This window comes from Ursus americanus, chromosome 24 (assembly GCF_024610735.1).
Source record: "Ursus americanus isolate L20-20 chromosome 24, mUrsAme1.1.p, whole genome shotgun sequence".
In the NCBI taxonomy this organism is placed as follows: Eukaryota; Metazoa; Chordata; class Mammalia; order Carnivora; family Ursidae; genus Ursus; species Ursus americanus.
In genome coordinates this window covers 44,886,113-44,894,929 of record NC_142150.1, presented here as the reverse complement: position 1 = coordinate 44,894,929, position 8,817 = coordinate 44,886,113, and the positions used below count along the sequence as shown (strand labels likewise).

The 8,817-nt window shown below is 50.2% G+C and overlaps 1 protein-coding gene across 7 annotated transcripts in view; it reads left to right on the top strand.

The window, feature by feature from the left end:
- SHANK2 (SH3 and multiple ankyrin repeat domains 2) overlaps positions 1–8,817 on the top strand; it is a 503,557-nt gene that overhangs the window by 22,078 nt on the left and 472,662 nt on the right. For all 7 annotated transcript variants that reach the window (XM_087855105.1, XM_045775905.2, XM_087855101.1 and 4 more), the window contains exon 2: positions 5,903–6,003. The gene's annotated coding sequence lies outside the window, so the exon portion shown is untranslated. The remainder of the gene's footprint in view (positions 1–5,902; positions 6,004–8,817) is intronic.

The window sequence follows — 8,817 nt, the reverse complement described above, 5'->3', positions numbered from 1 at the left end:
CTTTTGTTTGCACACCTGCTCTCATGTGGGGACCCTCCGATTCCCCAGTCTGGAAGGAGCTGCCGTGTGCAGCTCTTCCAGTGGCTTTTTGAGACAAAGGAGGGCATTGACATTTCCCTGTTTTGTGGGGGTCCCGTGTGGGGCCCTGGGCTCACTCATTTAATCCCACCATTCCCAGGCTGGCATCGTCACGTGTCGCCATTCCAGAATCGGCAGGAGCACGGGCAGCCGGTGGGCTGTGCAATCAGGCAGACCGACTCCAGAAACCGTGACCTTACTGTGCCTTCCAGAAGAGGCCCCCAGGGCTGGGCCAGGCTGGGTCTGTCCAGGGCGCACGGCTGGTGTCGGCTTCCTGGAGTCTGGGCTGCCCCCCTTGGCCTGGGACATGGGGCCACTCTGTACCCGGGATGTTTCCTGAGGGCTGCAGCGCTCCTTCAGAACGCTGCACAATTACGATTTCAATCTCCCTGGAAATGATGAGCCCTTCTAAAAATAGACGCAGACGGCAGAAGGCTAACATTTTTAAATAGTTCAATAATTTACTTACTCTCTGTGGGGCACAGGGAGGATCACTCGAAAATGGATGCTTTTAAAATTTCCTAGAACACGGTCAGAGCTTTCGTGTTTCCAGCAATGTATGGGGACATATTTCGTAGACCACACGATCCCCGCTGTAAGTGTACGATGCAGTGTTCTTTTCAGTGTATTCACAGGATTGTGCAGCCAACACCATGGTCAATTTTGGAACATTCTCGTCCCCCCAGAACAAACCCCGTGCCCATGCCACTGCCCCACACTGGCATCCCCCTCCGCCCCCCGGCCCTTGCAACACGGGGTCATCTCTGACGTGCTGCTTTCCGCCAGGCATCTCGTGCTCACGCAGGCTGCGACACGTGCCCGAGCCTCCCGCCGTCTCGTGGTGGAACGGCGTGCCGGAGCGTGCCTGGACCACACTTTGCGTATCTGTTCATTAGTCGGTGGACATTTGTGCTGCTTTTTGCTTATTATAAATAGCACTGCTGTGAACACGGGTGTGGACGTGTGGTTTCTTTCTGTCGGGTTTAGGCACAGCCCGGGAGTGGAATTTCGTGTCCTCGGTCACATGGGTAACTCTCTTTAAGTGCTTTTTGTTGTTTTCCACATGTACTTGGAAAAATAATAAATCTTTTCCATTTTAAATAATTGCAGTTGTGAGAGAGAGTTAATCCCCCGTAACCCCCTGTACCTTTTACCCAGTTTATCCCCAGCAGCAAAATCCTGCAAAACCCCACTGTCTTCTTACGACCAGGGTGCTGGCAACGATGCAGCGGAGACATGGGTATTTCCGTCAGCACCGGGAGCATCCCTTGGGTGGTGCTTCCTTAGACGCAGACCTCCCCCTGCCCCCAGCTCCCCGCCCGGGCAACCACCGATCTGCTCTCCATCTCTGCCATTTTGTCATTGCGACAGTTGTGCAAAGTGGAATCCCACAGCACACAGCCTTTCGGGATTGGCTTTCCTCCCTGGGCGTGGCTGCAGAGGTTGCTGTGTGGGTCCACGCCCGTCACTTGCTGCGTGGTGTTCCGTGGCACGTACGCATCGGCGTGTGTGACCGCTCCACCTTTGAGGGGCATCTGGGTTGTTGGCGGTTTCCGGCTGTTGTGCATGAAGCTGCCGCAAACGTCAGTGTATAGGTTTTTGGGTGAACACACACATTCATATCTCTAGGATAAATGCCCTGAGTGCAAACCCTGGGTCGTCTGATCGTTGCATGGTTAGATTTTTAAGAAACCGCCCCATTTTTCCCGAAAGTTTGCATCGTTTCACATCCCCACCAGCAACATGCGAGCAGTCCTCTCTCCAGCGTTTGGTGTTAGTTTAGCTGTGTGGACAGGTGCGTAGTGATGCCTCGCTGCTTTGACGGACGTTCCGTTAGCGGTGACGGTGTTGAGCGCCTTTCCCTTGGCGATCCGCGTCGGGCTGTCGTCCCTCCTGAAGTGTCCCCTTGCGTCTTCTGTTCATGCTTTAACTGAACTGTTAAGTTTTGGGAGTTCTTCCCATTATAGCCTCTAGTCCTTTGTTAGCTACGTGGTTTGTGAGCATTTTCTCCCAGTCTGTGATCTGTATCTTCATCCTCGTACCAGGTCTTTCATGGACAAATGCTGGTCCAGTTTATCCATTGTTTTCTGTGTGTGGCTGCTGCTTCTGACATCCAGTCTGAGAATTGGTTGTCTTGTTCTAGACCCTGAAGATTTTCCTCCTATGAGAAAATGTCGTTTTTCTGAAAGTTTGATAGTTTCACATTTTACATTTACATCTCCGATCCATTTTGAGTACATTTTGCTTGCTTTGGATTTATTTTCCTCTCCTTTTGCTCACTTCCTGAGATAGAAACTTAGACTTCGATTTCAGATTATTCCTTTTATTTGACATATGCATTTAGTGCTATAAATATTTGCCTTATTAGTGCTTTAGCTGTGTCCCACAGAGTTTGGTATGCTTTACTTTTTTGTTTTTGTTCAGTTCATGTATTTACAAAATTTTCCTTTGAAACTTTTTCTTTAATGCATGAATTATTTAGAAGCGTGCTTTTATAGTTTTAAAGTATTTGGAGCTTTCTGTCACCTTTCAGTTATGGATTTCTAATTTGAATCGGTCGTGGTCAGAGAACACGTTATGTATGGTTTCACTTTTAAATGTGTAGAGGTGGTTTTGTGGCCCTGGCATGGTCTGTTTTGCTCTATGTTCCATGAGCACTCAGGAAAGCGTGTGTATTCCGCTGTGATTGACTGGAAGGTTCTACGAATATCACTTAGAATCTGCTGGTTGAGCTCTCCCACATCCTTGCTGACTGTTCTGTCTCGTTATCTATCAGTTGTTGAGATGGGGGTGTTGAAGGTGCAACTGTAATTGCGGATTTGTCTCTTTTTCCTTTCGCTTCTATCCATTTTTTGCTTTACGCATTTTCCTCCTCTTTTGTTTGGTGCATATACATTGAAGGTTGCTATTCTTCTCGGTGGATTGACCTTTTGTCGCTATATAATGTTCTCCTCTGTGGTAGTTTTCTTTGTTCTGAAGTCTCCTTTATCTAACGTCAGGATAGCCATGCCTATCTCCCTGTGGTTATTATTTGCATATCTTTTTTCATCCTGACTATGTAACTATTTGAAGTCAGTTTTTGTGGACCTAATATAATTGGGTCTTTTACAATTTCTTTAGTCCAGTTGGCCAATCTCTGTCATTTAACTGGTATTTTGACCATTTAGCTGTAATGTAATTATTGATGTGTTAGGGCTTATGTCTGCCTTTTGTTTGTTTGTTTTATGTTTGTTTTCTCTGTTTTTCATATCCATTATCTTTTTTCTGCCTTTTTGCGGGTCATTTGAATATTTTTAGAATTCCACTTGGATTTACCTGTAATTGTTTTTGAGCTTTCCATAGCTTTCTAAGTGATGCTCTAGGCATTGTATTCTGTAAGTATAACTTTACCACCATCTACTGTGATACCAGTTTGAGTGAAATATATAAACCTTACTTCCTTTTATGTCTTTTTACCATCCCCCACTTGCAACATAACTGTCTTAAATATTTTCTCTACATACATTTAGAACCAAGTCTGATTGCATTGTCATTTTTGCTTCAACTGTTAACCTTAATTTAGGAAATTTGGGAGGAGAAGGAAAGCCCATTGTACTTATTCATATTTTTGCTTACTGTGTTCTTTTTTCCTTCCCAGTGTTCTAAGATTCTTTCTTTTATTGTTTCCTTTCTGTTTAAAGAGTTTCTTTAGCCATTCTTTTAGGATAGGTCTACTGATCACAAATTCTCTTGGTTTCCTTTCATACAAGAATATCTTGATTTTCTGTATTCTCACAGGATATATTTTTGTTTATTTATTTGTCGGAGATAAATAAATAAAGATTTTATTTATTTATTTTGTCAGAGAGAGAGAAGCAGGCAGAGGGAGATGCAGGCTCCCTGCTGAGCAGGGAGCCCGATGTGGGATTCAATCCCAGGACCCTGGGATCATGACCTGAGCCAAAGGCAGATACCTAACCGACTGAGCCACCCGGCCATCCCTCTTACAGGATGTTTTTGCTGGATATAGAATTCTAGACTGATAGTTATTTTCTTTCATTACTCCAAATATATTGCGTGTGGCCTTGACGGTTCCTGATGGGAAATACACTATTACTCCAGTTATTTCCCCATTATACATAAGGTATCATTTTTCTCTGTCTGCTTTCAAGATTTTTCTTTGTTATTAGTTTTCAGAAGTTTAATTATGGTGCATCTTGGTGTGAATTTCCTTGGTTTTATTCTATTTAGGATTTGTTAAACTTTCTCGAATCTGTAGGTTTATGTCTTTTGCCAAATTTAGGATATTTTCAACTGTTATGTTCTTGAGTACTTTTTCAGACCGCCCCATCTCTTTTTCTGGGACTTCAGTGAAGTTATAGGTGCAGTCGTCCCTGAGGCTCTGGTTACTTTTAATTTTTAGTCTCTTTTCTCTCTTGTGCAGTTTAGGTAATATCTGTTGGCCCGTCTTCCAGTTCATGGGTTACTTCTGTCCCCTCCCTGCTGTTGAGTCCGTCCACTGAACTGCTTGTTTGAGTTACTGCGTTTTTCACTTCTAACATTTCTACTTGGTTCTTGTTTGTCTCCACTTCTTTGCTGAGATTTGATGTCGTTGTTGTTGGTTTTTTTAACGAAACTTTGTTTTTCATCTGTTTCCAGCATGTCTGTAATGGCTTATTGAAGCTTTCTTATCGTGACTGCCTTAAACTCTTTGTCAGGTAATTCTAACATTTCTGTCATCTCAGTGTCCGCAGCCATTGGTTGTCCTTGTCCCACCTGAGATCTTCCTGGTTCTTGGGATGATGAATGATTTTCAGTGGAAATGTGTACATGCGTATGATGTTTTGCGACCGTGAAGCCTCTGCTTCAGCTGGTGTTCTCTGCCATGGCTCTTGCAGGGGTGGAGGGGTGCTCCCCTGTCACTGCCAGGTGGGCAGAGAAGTCTAGTTCCCCAGTTGGCCTCTGTCGATACTCAGGTGGGGAAACTCCTTGTTGTTGCCGGTGGGGTTGGGGGCTCCTGCTTGCTACATGGTACCCACCAGCACCGTGGTGGGGTGGCCTCATTTCTGTTGGCGATGGAGAAGGTCCTGATGCTCCATTAGCTCTTTCCTGACACCAGTCCAGTGGGGTGAGGGAGGGGTGCCTTGTTACTGCCCCATGGTGGGTGTGGAAACCCAGGCTCCCCGCACTGCCTACACCAATACAGTGGAATGCGAGGAGCATTTGTTACCACCCAGTGGGGAGGAAAGTCCCAGCTCCTTTTTCCGGCTTATTTAACACCACCCCAGTAGGGGTTTGGGGTGCCTGTTACAGCCACGCAGTTTGGAAGTGTGGGCTCCCCCTCTGCCTTTGCTGCCGTGGGTCTGGGTGGGTGTGTTTTTCTTGGGTGTCTGTTGCGTGCTCATTGTCCAACACATTGTCTCACTAGGCTGCCACTCTTCTGGTCCCTTGGCGAGAGAGAACGGTCATCCATGGTGGCTTTCTGTCTGCTTCTCCTGGTGTGTGGGTTTCTGGCTCTCCAGCTCCAAGTCTGGGATGGATGAGGCAAACCCCACCCCAGAGACCGGACCCCTCGTGCCATTCCTCGGGGCCCCCAGTCCCTTTCCAGGCTTCCTCCTTCTCTCCCCCTTTCAGAGACTCGTGTTTGTTTTCTGTACAACATCCTGGTGTTTTAATTGCTCTTTGTGGGAGGAATTGGGAAAAGTACGCCTACACCATCTTTCTGGAAGCATAAATGCAAGCCCTGGTTTTTGGCTCAGAGATATCCAGATCCACTTGGAGTTTTAACATTCTGCCTCTTGATAGCTTCTGTCTGACCGTGTTCTGGTCCTCTTGTCTCTCCCAGCTTTCGAAGTCCCTCCAGTCTCTGTGCCTTGGCCCACCGGAATACTGACAGCGCCTGTTCCAAGACGTTTTTCTGCAGGACCCCGTCTGCCAACAGCTCTGGTGAGTTCAAGCATTTCCTCCTTGTCCTTTTCACCTGTAAGCTGGTCACCCCTGTCATGCTGTGGTCTGCCTCTCATCCCTTTTGCACTGTGGCCAGAGGATTGTCAGTTCCTTGAGATTGGGCCCCTGGTTTTGTGTTAGGATGGGAAGAGGGTGGATCGAGTTGTCCTCAAGGCTGGGGAAACAAAGCTGCCCCCTGGTCACTGGCTGATGTGACCTTGAGGGGACTTAACAGGGCCATGGCTAGAGGCCCCAGCCCTGCCTTTTCCTCTCTGCTTCTAGCTGCCCTGCCCACGCTGGACCCAGCCAGTGCGGCTGAGGGTCAGTGGTGGACGAGGGGACTGCTCTGAGTGTCCCTGCCCCATTTTTGCATGGCCCCAGGGGAGACACCCGTTTGTGCCTGGGGGCAGGGAACGATGGAAGGAAGCCCAGGCTTTGTGTTTCTGCAGATTAAGGCATGCCCTGAACTCATTGTCTAGTGCCCCGCACCTGTTTTATTACCGAGCACCTACTGTGCGCTCTGTTGGCATTGGTTCACATGCAACCTGTAGTTAAAAACGGGCATCCGTTGGGGTACCTGGGTGGCTCAGTCGTTAAGTGTCTGCCTTCGGCTCAGGGCGTGATTTCAGCGTTCTGGGATCGAGCCCCACATCGGGCTCCGTGCTCCACTGGGGGCCTGCTTCCTCCTCTCCCACTCCCCCTGCTTGTGTTCCCTCTCTCGCTGGCTGTCTCTCTCTCTGTCAAATAAATAAATCTTTAAAAAGAAAAAACGAAAAAACAGACAGACAACCCGGGCATTGCTGAGTGCTGCCCACATGTGGATCTTACCTTGACCGTCTGCATAAGGAAAGCAAGGTCATTGCTGTTCTCGGGAGGATTGGGCACCCAGCAGGCACATACCTCTCTTGCAGCCATGTGGGCACAGAGTGGCTAAATCCAGCCTGGGCTGAGCACACGCGGGGTCCTCTCGCCTGGCCCTGCTGCTGGGACCGTCAGAGACGGTATGGGAGGTCCAGACCCCTTTGGACAGTGTTTCTCAAACTTACTTTTTTAATTGTCTGTCCGAGAAGATATTTTAGACATTTGTTCCTAATTGTCCACCCCAGTGGAATGTTACTGCGAGATGCTATGGGTCCGTCTGTGAGCCTGTTCTATGTCTGTACCTTTTACTTACAAACACTAAGATCTGTTTCACCCTCTGAGACCCCGGTGGGAATGTGTGTCCTGGGGAAATAAACACGGCAGGGAAGAGCCAAGTGACAGAGCCCCTACCCTGTCCCTGTGCTGGTCACTCTCGGCTTTGGGGGGCGCCACTCCCAGTCCTGCGTGAAATCCAGTGTGACCTCATTCCCCTGTTCAGGCCCTTCCATGCTGTTCCTCCATGTGCTCTGAGCTGCGTCCCGCCCCTCCCCTGGGCAAAGAGGGGCGTTCTCCTGGCCGGGAGATGGTGGGGGGCTCCGTGGAGGAACCTGCCGGCCCCAGCTGCCCCAGCTGAATGGGCAGAGCTGGGATTCCCCTTCCTCTGTCTCCAGCCGATGCCTGATGCTGTCCCCTTGTCAGGAACCACCTGGCTTCGAACCCTGGCCTGCACACAGTACCCGCTCATTCACTGTGCTTGCCTTTGCGGGCGTCTGCTTCAGGCCAGCTGGGCCACGTTGGCTCAGGACCAGGAGGAACATCGCTGAGCTCCAGCTCGCACCAACGCCTTCTTACTTCTGGGTTTCTTTATGTGAAAAGGACACTTGGCCAGTTGCTTGGAGCTCTGGCCTGTCACCGTCCTGGGGTCTGTGGTGATGGGCTGCCCTGTGGACATTTCTCTGCAAGCACTTTGTCAGGGCTGGGCCCTGAGTCTGTTCTGAGGGAACGTCTGTTGGCGCCCCGATCGTGGGGAGCACTGGATTGCAGAGTCCCCACTCGTGTGATGGTGGTTGTTGCCGCACAAGGGAGGGAAGAAGGAAAGAGCCGGTCTGGGCCCCTCCGGAAGGCTAGGGGTGAATCCATAGTGGTAGCTGGCCATCTCTAGGATACGGGGTGGCCGTTCACAGAGAGACTAGCCCAAAAAGAACATCCCAGGGCTCTCGGCCAGAGGCAGGATGGATGGAGGTCCTTGTGCTGTGGATGGAGAGGGCTTTCCCTCACTGGCACGCTGGGCTCCTGTGGGCCGGGCAGTGCTGTGTTCCGGGCTGGTGGCGGAGCGGTCAGGCTGAGGCTCCTTGTGGCTGCTTTTCCTCCCTTTCAGCTGCGCGTCCTGGGTCCTCGAGCGCCCCAGTGCTGCCTAGGGACCCTGCTCCTCAGTGATTTCCCGATGTCCTAAGGGCCTCCACTCCTCCCGTGGGGCCCCCGTGTGGGCCCCTCGTGTCCCCCACGCCCTGGCCGCAGCATCGTCTGCGTGGAGACGTTTATCACGTCATAAAGCTGCGTGGATTCTGGGCTTCGGGCTTTTGACAGCGCACTCAGGAGGCCCGGACATGACCCTTGAGCGGTGCTCCAGTTAGTAGCCAGGATGGCGTGTAATTAGCGGCAGAAGGTTCCACTTCACAGTGACAGTTAATTTACTTCCTCCTGCGAATTAAAGGTGCTGGCCTGCGAATTCAAGGATCTGGCTTGCCTGAGTGTTCTTTGTTATTGCCTCAAATGACCCTTGCCGCTGGAGGGTGCACTCAGACGCCCTCGGGGTTAACCAGATGGCGGGGAGGGCTGCAGGTCCCCCCCCGGTGATCGTCCTGGCGGTGGGGCGAGGCAGCAGACGGGCATTGCGAACACGCGGCTCGGGCCAGAACTCTGTCTTCTGCCGCGATGCTCAGGCGTTCGCTC